This window comes from Phascolarctos cinereus, unplaced genomic scaffold, assembly GCF_003287225.1.
Source record: "Phascolarctos cinereus isolate Bilbo 61053 unplaced genomic scaffold, phaCin_HiC Scaffold_9;HRSCAF=440, whole genome shotgun sequence".
NCBI lineage: Eukaryota > Metazoa > Chordata > Mammalia > Diprotodontia > Phascolarctidae > Phascolarctos > Phascolarctos cinereus.
Window position 1 is genome coordinate 4,522,124 of NW_027556402.1, and position 10,524 is coordinate 4,532,647.

General features: G+C 43.2%; 1 pseudogene; it reads left to right on the top strand.

Annotated features, from left to right (window-relative positions):
* The first annotated feature begins 430 nt into the window (after window positions 1–430).
* LOC110222992 (ADP/ATP translocase 3 pseudogene) lies at window positions 431–1,304 on the top strand (annotated as a pseudogene).
* Window positions 1,305–10,524: the final 9,220 nt, after the last annotated feature.

The window sequence follows — 10,524 nt, forward strand, 5'->3', positions numbered from 1 at the left end:
ACTTGACTAGAGCATATGAGACAAGAAATTTCTTTCACTGGAGACCCAAGAAAAATTTTAGTAGGTTTTCTGAGCTCTCAGTCTGGGAGCAGAATGCTTGGGACTCATCCAATCCTTCATGGCCAAGGGCATAAAAGCAAAGTCTTTACTTCCAGGCATGGCCCAGGGGTGGTCCTCTGAGGGCTTGGGCTTCCCTTCAAAATCAGCTTCTACTATATATCATTCAGAGTTGAGTTTGCACCAGAGACAATGGGCCTGGATTGTCTCTTGCTATTACAAATGACACAGTCATGGTGTAGGAAAAGGTTCTTGCTTTCGGTCTGAGCTGTAGCAAGTGGCTGTGCGGGTAGCAGGAAGTTTCCCAGCTTTCGGGCCCTCTCTCTCTGGCTTTCTTTCTCCAACTCCAACACCTTTTTCCCTCCCATAACCACTGACGGAACAGGCAATCTCCTTCGCCAAGGACTTCCTGGCCAGTGGCATTGCAGCTGCCATCGAGAGAGTGAAGCTAATATTGCAGGTACAACATGCAAGTAAGCAAATTGCTGCAGATAAGCAGTACAAAGGCACAAATGGATTGTAGAGTCCGAATTCCAAAGGAACAAAGGGTCCTATCCTTCTGGCGGGGTAACTTAGCCAATGTCATCAGATATTTCCCCACCCAGGCCCTTAACTTTGCCTTTAAGGATAAGTATAAGCAGGTGTTTTGGGGAGGAGTGGACAAGCACACACAGTTTTGGAGGTATTTTGCTGGCAATCTTGCCTCTGGTGGTGCAGCTGGAGCCCCTTCCCTCAGCTTTGTCTACCCCTTGGATTTTGCGAGAACCCTCTTGGCAGCTGATGTTGGGAAATCTGGCACTGAGAGAGAATTCAAAGGCCTGGGAGATTGCCTTGTGAAAATCACCAAGTCTGATGGAATTCATGGCTTGTATCAAGGTTTCAGTGTTTCAGTGCAGGGTATCATTATCTATAGAGCAGCTTACTTTGGAATCTATGACCCTGCAAAAGGTATGCTCCCAGATCCCAAGAACACTCACATTGTGATAAGTTGGATGATTGCCCAAATGGTGACTGCCCTAGCAGGTGTGATCTCCTATCCCTTTGATACAGTAAGGTGGGCGAATGATGATGCGGTCTGGGCGCAAAGGAGCTGATATCTCATATGCTGGGACAATTGACTGCTGCAGGAAGATTGCTAAAGATGAGGACGGCAAAGCTTTCTTCAAGGGTGCCTGGTCCGATGTTCTTAGAGGCTTGGGTGTAGCTTTCATGCTTGTCCTGTACATGAATTGAAGAAAGTAATCTAAGTACATCCTAACTAAAGGAACCAGTGAATAGAGATCTTGTAGAATACTTAACCATACTTAGCATTTTGGACCATTGACCTTCAAGAAATTCCTGTTGTCTGATCCAGGTCAGATCATGTTTGTAGGGGAGCCAGGAAATGCACTTAGAAAAAGGGACTCATTTATTGTGATCCATTATTCACACAGTGGAACTGATGATGATTCAGTATATTGATTCTACTGTTTTTTTGGGAAATAACAGTTACTATGGGTCCAAGGAGGCAGATCAACTTAGACCATCTAGTTTAAATGCTCTTTTGTAGGACCATAAATTTGTGTTTAAGTATTTATTTAAAAAGAAATCATGTCTCCCATTTGTTCTTAAGCACTATGTATACTATTTTGCACAGCTGACTATTTGGCAGTTATGCTGATCTGTGTTGGGCATTCTGCTGTAAAACAATAAATACACAGAAGACTCTAAAAAAAAGGAAAAGGTTCTTTATGAACAAAATCAATGCAACAAGGATTAGAAGAGAACCTGTCAAATGGGAAAAATATTTTTTGCATCAAAGAGCTCTGATATGGTATAGTAAAAAGAAAGCTGATCCCAAAGTCAAGAAGACAGGTTCACACTCTGTTTTTGAACCATATTGGTTGTTCAACTCTGGGCAAGCCACTGAACCTTGCAGTGTGCCAGGCTGTAAATTGCAAAGTGGTAACCTACATTAGCAGAGGGAGTTTCCTTATACCAGTTAAATGGCAACATCCATCACTTTTCCTGCTGCTTTTCTTCTGTTACCAGAAAGCATTTGAAACGTTAATTGTGTCCAAATCCTAAAATCAATGTTTTCCTTCTTTCACAATTTCAGCACATTTGGAATTATTTCCCTTAGAAGTCAGTCAGTTGATAAACATTTATTAAGTGCCTACTGTGTGCCAGGCACTGTGCTAAGTGCTGGGGTGCAAAGGAAGGTAAAAGATAGTCCCTGCTCTCAAGGAACTCACAACTATGGGCAAATAAGCCAGGTTAAATTGGAGATAATCAATACTGTTGAAGGTAATGCACTACCATTAAGTGGGAATGCCCTCCCTCCTCTGCTCCTGACTTCTGACCTCCCTGGCTTCTTTTAAGTCCCAACTAATGTTCCTTCTTTTACCAAAGCCTTCCTCAGCCTCTCTTAATTCTAGTGTCTCCCCTCTGTCAAGTACTTCCTATTCATCCTATATATAGCTTGCTTTGTATTTGTTTGCATGTTGTCTTCCCCATTAGATTGTAAGCTCCTTGAAGGTAGAGACTGTCCTTTGCTTCCTTTTGTATCCCTAGTACTTAGCACAGTACTTGGCACGTAGTAGGCACTTAATGTTTATTGACTGATTGGATTTGCAGAGGCTTCCTATAGTAGCTAGGAGGCCAAGATGAAAACAAAGAACATTCCAGTTGTGAGGGACAGCCAGTGAAAATATCTGGCATCTGGAGATGTTCCTTGTGCCAGGCACAGCAAGGAGGACAGTGTCATTGATTCTTGTAGTATATGGTGGAGGTAGGAGGTGTAGGAAGGTAATAGAAGACTAGAAAGGTAGGAAGGGGCTTGATTTTAAAGGGCTTTGAATGCCAACCAGAGGATTTTATATTTTATTCTTGAGATGATACAGAGCTACTGGAATTGATCAAGTTTTGGGGGTGACGTGGTCAGACCAATCCTTTAAGAAGATCACTTTGACAGTTGACTGGAGGATGAACTAGAGTGGGGAAAGATTTGTGGCAGGGAGATTAACCAGTACATCAGTTGAATAGTCCAGACATGAAGGTCTCCAGCAAGGTGGTGGTAGGGTCAGAGGAGAAAAGAGGCTGTATATGAGAGATGTCACAAAGGTAGAAATGACGGTATTCGACAATTGATTGGATATGGGGGTGTGTGTGCAAGAGTGGAGGGTGACACCTAGGTTTTGAACTTGGGTGACTGAGAGGACTGTGTTCCCTTCAAGAGTAATAGAGGAGGCTTTGGCATGGAGAGATGATGCATTCAGCTTTGGACACATCAAGTTCAGGATGTCTGTGGGATACCCATTTTGATGTGTCCAATAGGCATTTGGAAACATGAGAGTGGAGGTCAGGAAAGAAGTTTATGCCTGCACAATTAGATCTATGAATCATTTGCACAGAGATGATAATGAAATCCACAGGAGCTGATGAGATCACCAGTTGAAATAGTACAGAGGCAGTAGAGAAGCAGGTCCAGGACAGAGTCCTGTGGGACACCTGCAGTTGGAGGGTGCGATCTGGATGAGGATCCAGCAAGGCAGACTAAGAAAGAGCAATCAATAAGGTAGCAGGAGCACAAGGCCAGAGAGGTGTGATGAAAACCTGGAGAGAAGAGCGTTTCCTGGAGAAGAGTGTTATTGACCGCAGCAGAGGCTGCAGGGAGGTCAAGAAGGAGAGGGAGTGAGAAAAGGCCACTAGATTTGGCAGTGAAGAGGTCATCAGTGACTTCGGAGAGAGTCATTTTGGTTGGATGGTCAAGTCCGAATCTATACTTGGAAGAATGAACAATGTTTGAACATGGACGTGGGTGGGCTGGGCCAGGGTAGAGCAGGAACCTTAAATGAAAGGAGGTCTGGCCTGAAGAGTTAGTCTACAGAAAAATACGTGTAACAGGCAAACAGGGCCCAATGATGAATTTGTCCAAGATATTCTAACTGGAGGTTGGATATGTCCAAATGCCCCCAAGGTGGTTATGTTGGGCAAGAGAGGACTGGAGAAACCTGTAGTCTTCCAGAGTTGTAAGTAGAAATTTTTTTAACCCATGGCAAGTCCTGGCACAAAATTTGCCCTCAATTCATCTTCAGGGTAGAGTTGAGATAGTGGAGACACTAAGATACTGTGAATCTGCTTCTGGAAAGGAAGTGGGGGTGGGAAAATGGGGGTGGATGTCAAGGAGGGGAAGGCCTTCAGTAAGTAGTTCACCTGGGATGAGGGAGGAAGTGCTAGCCCATTTCAATCACTTATTATTGCTAAGAAGGTAATTAATTTAGTTGTTTCCATGCTATTGAAGGAGTGTACCCACTACCATTCCCCTTTAGAGTCTAGTATCATGGAACAAAGCCCTGGTAGCCCTACCCTAGTTCTGGCTCTGCCTGATATTTGCTCATATCAATGTTTCTCTTCCTGGAGAATCAAAGGAACTTTCCACATCTTTGCAAGGCTGAGGAGAACCATTTTTCTCTAAGTCCAATAACCATCATGGTAATGCAAAATCTGAAAAATGAACCTTTTCTCTGATGACTCAGTTGAATTTGTCCCAGGGTGTGTGCGATTGCAATGTTGGGGACAGGTGGTGGTGGTGGAGGCTGCTTGTAAATGATCAAAAAGGGTGCCCAGAGAATGCCTGAAAGGATGCTCAGGGAGGCACTTACAGACAATGCAAGCCCTGTGGAGCTGTAGGTGGCTATACAGAGTGCCAACCTTTGCCTTAGGGAACACAGATCATGAGTAGAGGAAAACAAGGTTGGAGAATTGCATTCAACAATCCCAGAAGGAATGACATAGCTTTTTCTTTCCTAAACTTAAGTGGGCTATGAAATTGATGCCCTAGGACACATTGCTAAGGACACAGATAAAGGTTAAATGATGAAGGATCAAAGATGCACTGGTCCTGTCTCCAGTCAAGACTTCTGAGAGTGAAATAAAGCCAAGGCCCCACCTGAATGGGTTCAGGTCCTCCTGTGGTCAGACTTGAATGGCAGCGCTTGAACTACCACAGCTGAATTTGACTTAGTGCTCTCTGGTGTTAATGAGCCTCAGGGATTCTTTATGTTCAGAATCACCCCCAGAAATCACTTTCTACAACTGAATGAGAGAAAGGAAATGAGCTAGGAAAAGGAAAAAAAAGCCTCCTGTGGTAAGGATTGAAGACTCCAGGCTGACAGCAGCAAAAATGAAAAAAAGCTGATTTGGGTAAGGCACTTGAGAAGATGATTGCCTGGAATTTTCCATCCTGTCTGCCTTCATTCAGAGAAGAAATAAGGTGAAATGATCTTGGTTAAGTGAATCAAATTGCCGTGTTCCAGAATGCTTCTAAAAAAGGGAGTAGACTATGGGTCTACTCTTCAGACTACCCTGTCGGAGATGGAGAGAGACTTCCAGGGTGAAGACGCCCCCTTGAGGTGCCTTTTAACTCCTTCATCTCAGTATTTTAAAGAATCCAGTTGACTTTTGTTTTTATCAGCTCTCAAATGCATTGTATAATGATGCTTCAGCATCATCAATGGATTTCTGACTTTACCTCAGGAGTTGTTTCCTCCCATTGTGCAGATGGCACCCCCTCCATTCCTTTTCAGTCTTTCCTTATTTTCCTGTGGTTTTCCCATGGAATCCAATATCCATCTCATGTACATGATTTCTTTCCTCTAGTTCTGAGGTTGTTAACTTGGAGTCTGTGAACTTGTTTTTATTTTAATATGTGTAGAACTATATTTCAAATAATTGGTTTCCCTTGTAGTCCTATTTATGGTGTACATTTAGATCTGATTTTATGAGAGGGGATCCATGGCTTCATCAGAGTACTGGAGAGATCTGGGATGTGGAAAAAGGTTAAGTCACAACTCTGATCATTTAGAGGTCAGTGTGTCAGAGAGAATGCCTCAGCTTACGTTCTAGGGCATAAATGAGGTGGATACTTTATTCAGTGATTACTACAAGCTGTTAAATGGAGGGGTACCAATTGAGTCGTAGAGAAAAATCTGAGTCAAATAGGTTCCCTTTAGGATTTTCAACCACCATATATTATAAAATATGAAGAAGTAAAAAATAAACAAACAAGGGGCAGCTAGGTGGCACAGTGGATAGAGCACCAGCCCTGGATTCAGGAGAACCTGAGTTCAAGTCTGGCCTCAGACACAAAACACTTACTAGCTGTGTGACCCTGGGAAAGTCACTTAATCCCATTGCCTACCCCCCCAAATAAAAAATAATAAAAAAACAAACAAACAACAAAACAAAACACTGGGGCAGCCATGCTGGATCACAAGCTGTTACTGAGAAGGAAGAATTTCACAAAAATAGATCCAAAGGGCGAGTATACCATTCTCAGATATGGGTTGGTAACATCTTACATCCTTGTTCATCACTATGACAAGAGAGTTGTTGGTGATGCTAAGAGTACATTAAAAAGTGTTGGCAAGAAGCTAGATGAGGGTGGTAAGAGGATGCTCACTGTGCAATGATATGAGGGCTAATTTAAAGATGGAATCACTCATGTCACTGGAGAGCAGATGGGAAGGGGATGCCCTCTTTGCTTCCACATAGTCATCCGAAGTTTGCCATTATAAAGCACTGCTAGGGGAACATTCATGTGAAACAAATAGGGGTGTTTGCATCCAGAAGCAGCTTGGAACCATTAAAAGCACAGTCCCAATTCCCAAATATAATCTAACCATGCTCACATCCTTCTATTCAGTTCTGGGTCCAGTTCACTGCATATCATCAGTGCCTTTCCTACAGCTGATATTTGTACTCAGGGTCTGACTTGATGAATTAACCATCCAAATGAACGTCACAGGCATTTTCCATCCATTTGTTTGTTCCTGTGTGGTTTCTTAGGCTAACCTATTTTTTAGTATCTATAGATCTCATCAAGGAATCCTTGTGGCATTCAGAAACCTCATGCCAAATGCATAATGTTGTCTACAAACAGGAACACCAGGAGAAACACACATTGTATAGGGTATTCGTCCATTTGTATCTTCAAGAATTTAACTGAGAGGAGCAAATATCTTAGGAATGTTTCCTTGCTTGATGACATGCTTGGCATTAATTATTAGATGTCATTAAACAATTACCTTCATAACTGTATCTGTTGAATAATCTTGAGTGATCTTAACATCTTAGCATATACTTGGGAGGCGGCTGTTAGGGGAAGCTGCACTTTGCTCAAAAGATACTTTTTGCATAATTAACAAGCAAGAAACTCAGTGGTAGCTTGTAGTCTTTGCACCTTTCTAACAAGTATGTGATTGTGAAGATGTGGTCTGTTGTAGAATATTATTTACTGAAACCTCCTTGTTCCTTGATAGAAATATAGATTTATAACATCATAGACATGAGCTGGAAGGGATTTAAGAGGCCATTAAATCCTCTCCCTTCATTTTACAGATGAGAAAACTGAGGCACAGAAAGGTTAAATGCCTTGCCCAGGATCCCACAGCTAGTGATTATCTAAGGTAGGATTGAAACCTAGGTCTTTCTGACTCCTGATTCAGTGTTTTATCTGCTAGTCTACTTTGCTTTGGAACAATTAACTATTATGCTTTAATGGGAAGCACGTTGACTTTTCCCCAAAGAACATTTGGATTGTTCAAATTCTAGATGCTGTCTTTTCATGGCATATCCTCAATAACGTCAATGTGGAAGGGACCCACACTTGGATTAGTGAAAACATGGGGCTTGTGATACGGAATGGGTTGTTTCAAGCTGTTGAGAAGAAATCATAAAAAATCATTTGGAGGCAAAGCCAAGATGGCAAAGTAAAAGCAGTGACTTGCTTGAGCTCTCCCCCAAACCCCTCCAAATACCTGTAAAAATGGCTTTAAACAAATTCTAGAGCAGCAGAACCCACAAAAAGACAGAGTGAAACAAGTTTCCAGTCCAAGACAACCTGGATGGTTGATTAGAAAGGTCTATTGCACCAGGCTGGGAGAGGAGCACAGTTCAGCACAGATGAGGCCTCAGTGAACCTGGAGCAGGGGACTGAATAAAGGAGAGCTGTGGTAGTTTCCAGACTTCTCAACCCACAAAAGCCAAAGACAATTTAGAAGGTCAGTAGGAAATGTCTGTCAGACCTGGGTGAGAGAGGAACTTGGTCCTGCCCCAGTCCTGGCACAGCCCTGGGGTGGTGGCTGCTTCCAGAGCTCTCAGCCCATAGACAGAGGGTGGATCAAGCAGCTTATCAGAGGGGGATTTCAGGACATCTTTTCTGGCACTGAGGCAGGGTTCTCTTGCTTTACCCATGCTTGGATCTGGGTTGCAGTTCTGGGTGGTGGTCCTGAGGCCAGGAGGAGCGTTGGTGTGGTGGAATTTGTGGTGGTGGTAGAGAAGGAATCCTCCTCACAGTTACAAGGCAGAAAAGAGCACTTGTGGTCACTTATAGACCAGAGCACAGGCCAGGAAAGGGATAAACACCTCACCTTTGATCATACCACCTTGGAAGAACTGAAAATTTACAGGTCCCTAGAAGTATCTCTGAAAACAGCTGCACAAAACCTCTGAAGCTTGGGACAGTACATTCTCCACATTGGAAGCAGACCCCTACCTTAACAAAGAGTTTAAAAGTCAAATAATTGGCTGATATCATGAGCAAACTGCGCAAAAAAGTCAGACCATAGAATCTTACTTTGGTGACAAAGAAGATCAAAACATACAACCAGAAGAAGACAACAAAGTCAAAGCTCCTACATCCAAAGTCTTCAAGAAAACCATAAATCAGTCCCAGGACATAGAAGAGCTCAAAAAGGATTTTGAGGAGCAAGTAAGTAAAGTAGAGGAAAAAATGGAAAGAGAAATGAGAGTGATGTAAGAAAGTAATGAAAAATCATTTGGAACAAAAAAATGGAAAATTAAGAAAACTTATTTGAAAGAAAAGTAGAAAGAAAAAGAATGACTAACAATTAGGATGTCTCAATTTCAGAGTTTAATTTGCTAAAGCTGCGATAGGGAATCAGAGCAGGTAGGAGGAACTTTGTTGACTGTGTCAGTGACCATAAGCTCACTTTCCCCATCTTCCTTAAAACTGTCCACCCCCACCTCAGTACCCAGAGATGTTCCTCATTTGAGTCGAGGGAGAATGGCAGATACCTGGGACATTGGTGCAAAGCTGCTACCGGATAGGTCATGAAAGTGGGTGATCAGCTCCCCTCAGCTCACAGCTGCCTAATGAAGTAGCTGCCCCCACCCATGGAGAGTGGCAGGGAAACCAGGCTTTAGGTTCTGGAGTTTCCTCAGGAAGTGGATTGACACAGCAGCTGTAGCAAGAGAAGTGCTGAGCTGAAGCTCCAAGGAGAATAAACTAAGAGCTGGCCAATTTCTGGGAAGCAGACAGCATTATGTGTTCCATAAGGGGACCTCATTCAGGAGAACCCTTCTTAGAAGGTTGGACAGGTCAATGGACATGGAATCAGAAGAACTGGGTTTGAGTCCTAACTCTGCCTCTCTGTATCCTTAGGGGAATGTCTTCCCCTTTCTGGGCCTCAGTTTTCCCATCTGTTAAATAAGGGAGTTGGACTAGGTGGCCTCTGAGATCCCCTCCATCCCCTCTGGTCCTTTGGAAAGAACAGCAGATGAGTACTCCCAACACAACACCCTGGCAGCAGCAGATGAGCAGTCCCAACACCAGAATCTGTGTCTTGCCTCTGCTACTAAATTGCTTTATGATCTTGGCCAAGTCCCTTACCTTTCCTGGGCTTTAAGTTTTAGATCTGTTATAAGAAGGGCTTGGATGAGAGATGACCACTAATGTTCCCTCCAATCTCTCCCCTAAGAAACCCTGTGACTGGTCCTGGGATTCCTATGCAACCAGTCTAGGCGCCCTGGAGCAGTGACGAGCAAGGGGCCCTTGTGGAAAGTCATTTCTTGAATTTTCATCAATTTTCCAGACTGGGATGAGCTCTCTGGCTTCAACTTTCATGAGAAGCCAGTCTTTTTCAAATTGATAATTAGATGTGAAAGATGCCCATTTTCCACTGGCCTGTGACACTCAATGCAGTTGCAATGCTTTACTTGCCTCGAATGGCCTGTTCTTGGGGGAACTCACTACTGTGGCTTCCTAAAGGCAAAAAATCCCCCTTCTACCCAGTCTGTCCACTGAACTTGACTCAGACCCAGATGCAAAAGATAGAAAAAAAGGAACAGGCAAACCTGACTCAATAACAGAGAGAGAGATGTCAAAACATCGTGTTAATTGGAATGATGGATTATAAAAAAAGTGTGATCTTTTAGGCAGTCATAAGAATCAGAGAAGGATAAAATGCATGACAGAATTTGAAGCAATACCAATGGGGAAGCAAGACATACCAATCTCACTACATTTTTAGAGAATTACAGAATCTTGGTGCTGGAAGGGACCCCAGAGAATATGCAGCATAATGTTTAACTGTCCAAGAGAATCCCCTCAGCAGCCTCCCTGGCCAGGAGTCAACCTCCCTTTTACTTGAAGACTTATTCACTGTCCTCTTGGGGTCCTGCTCT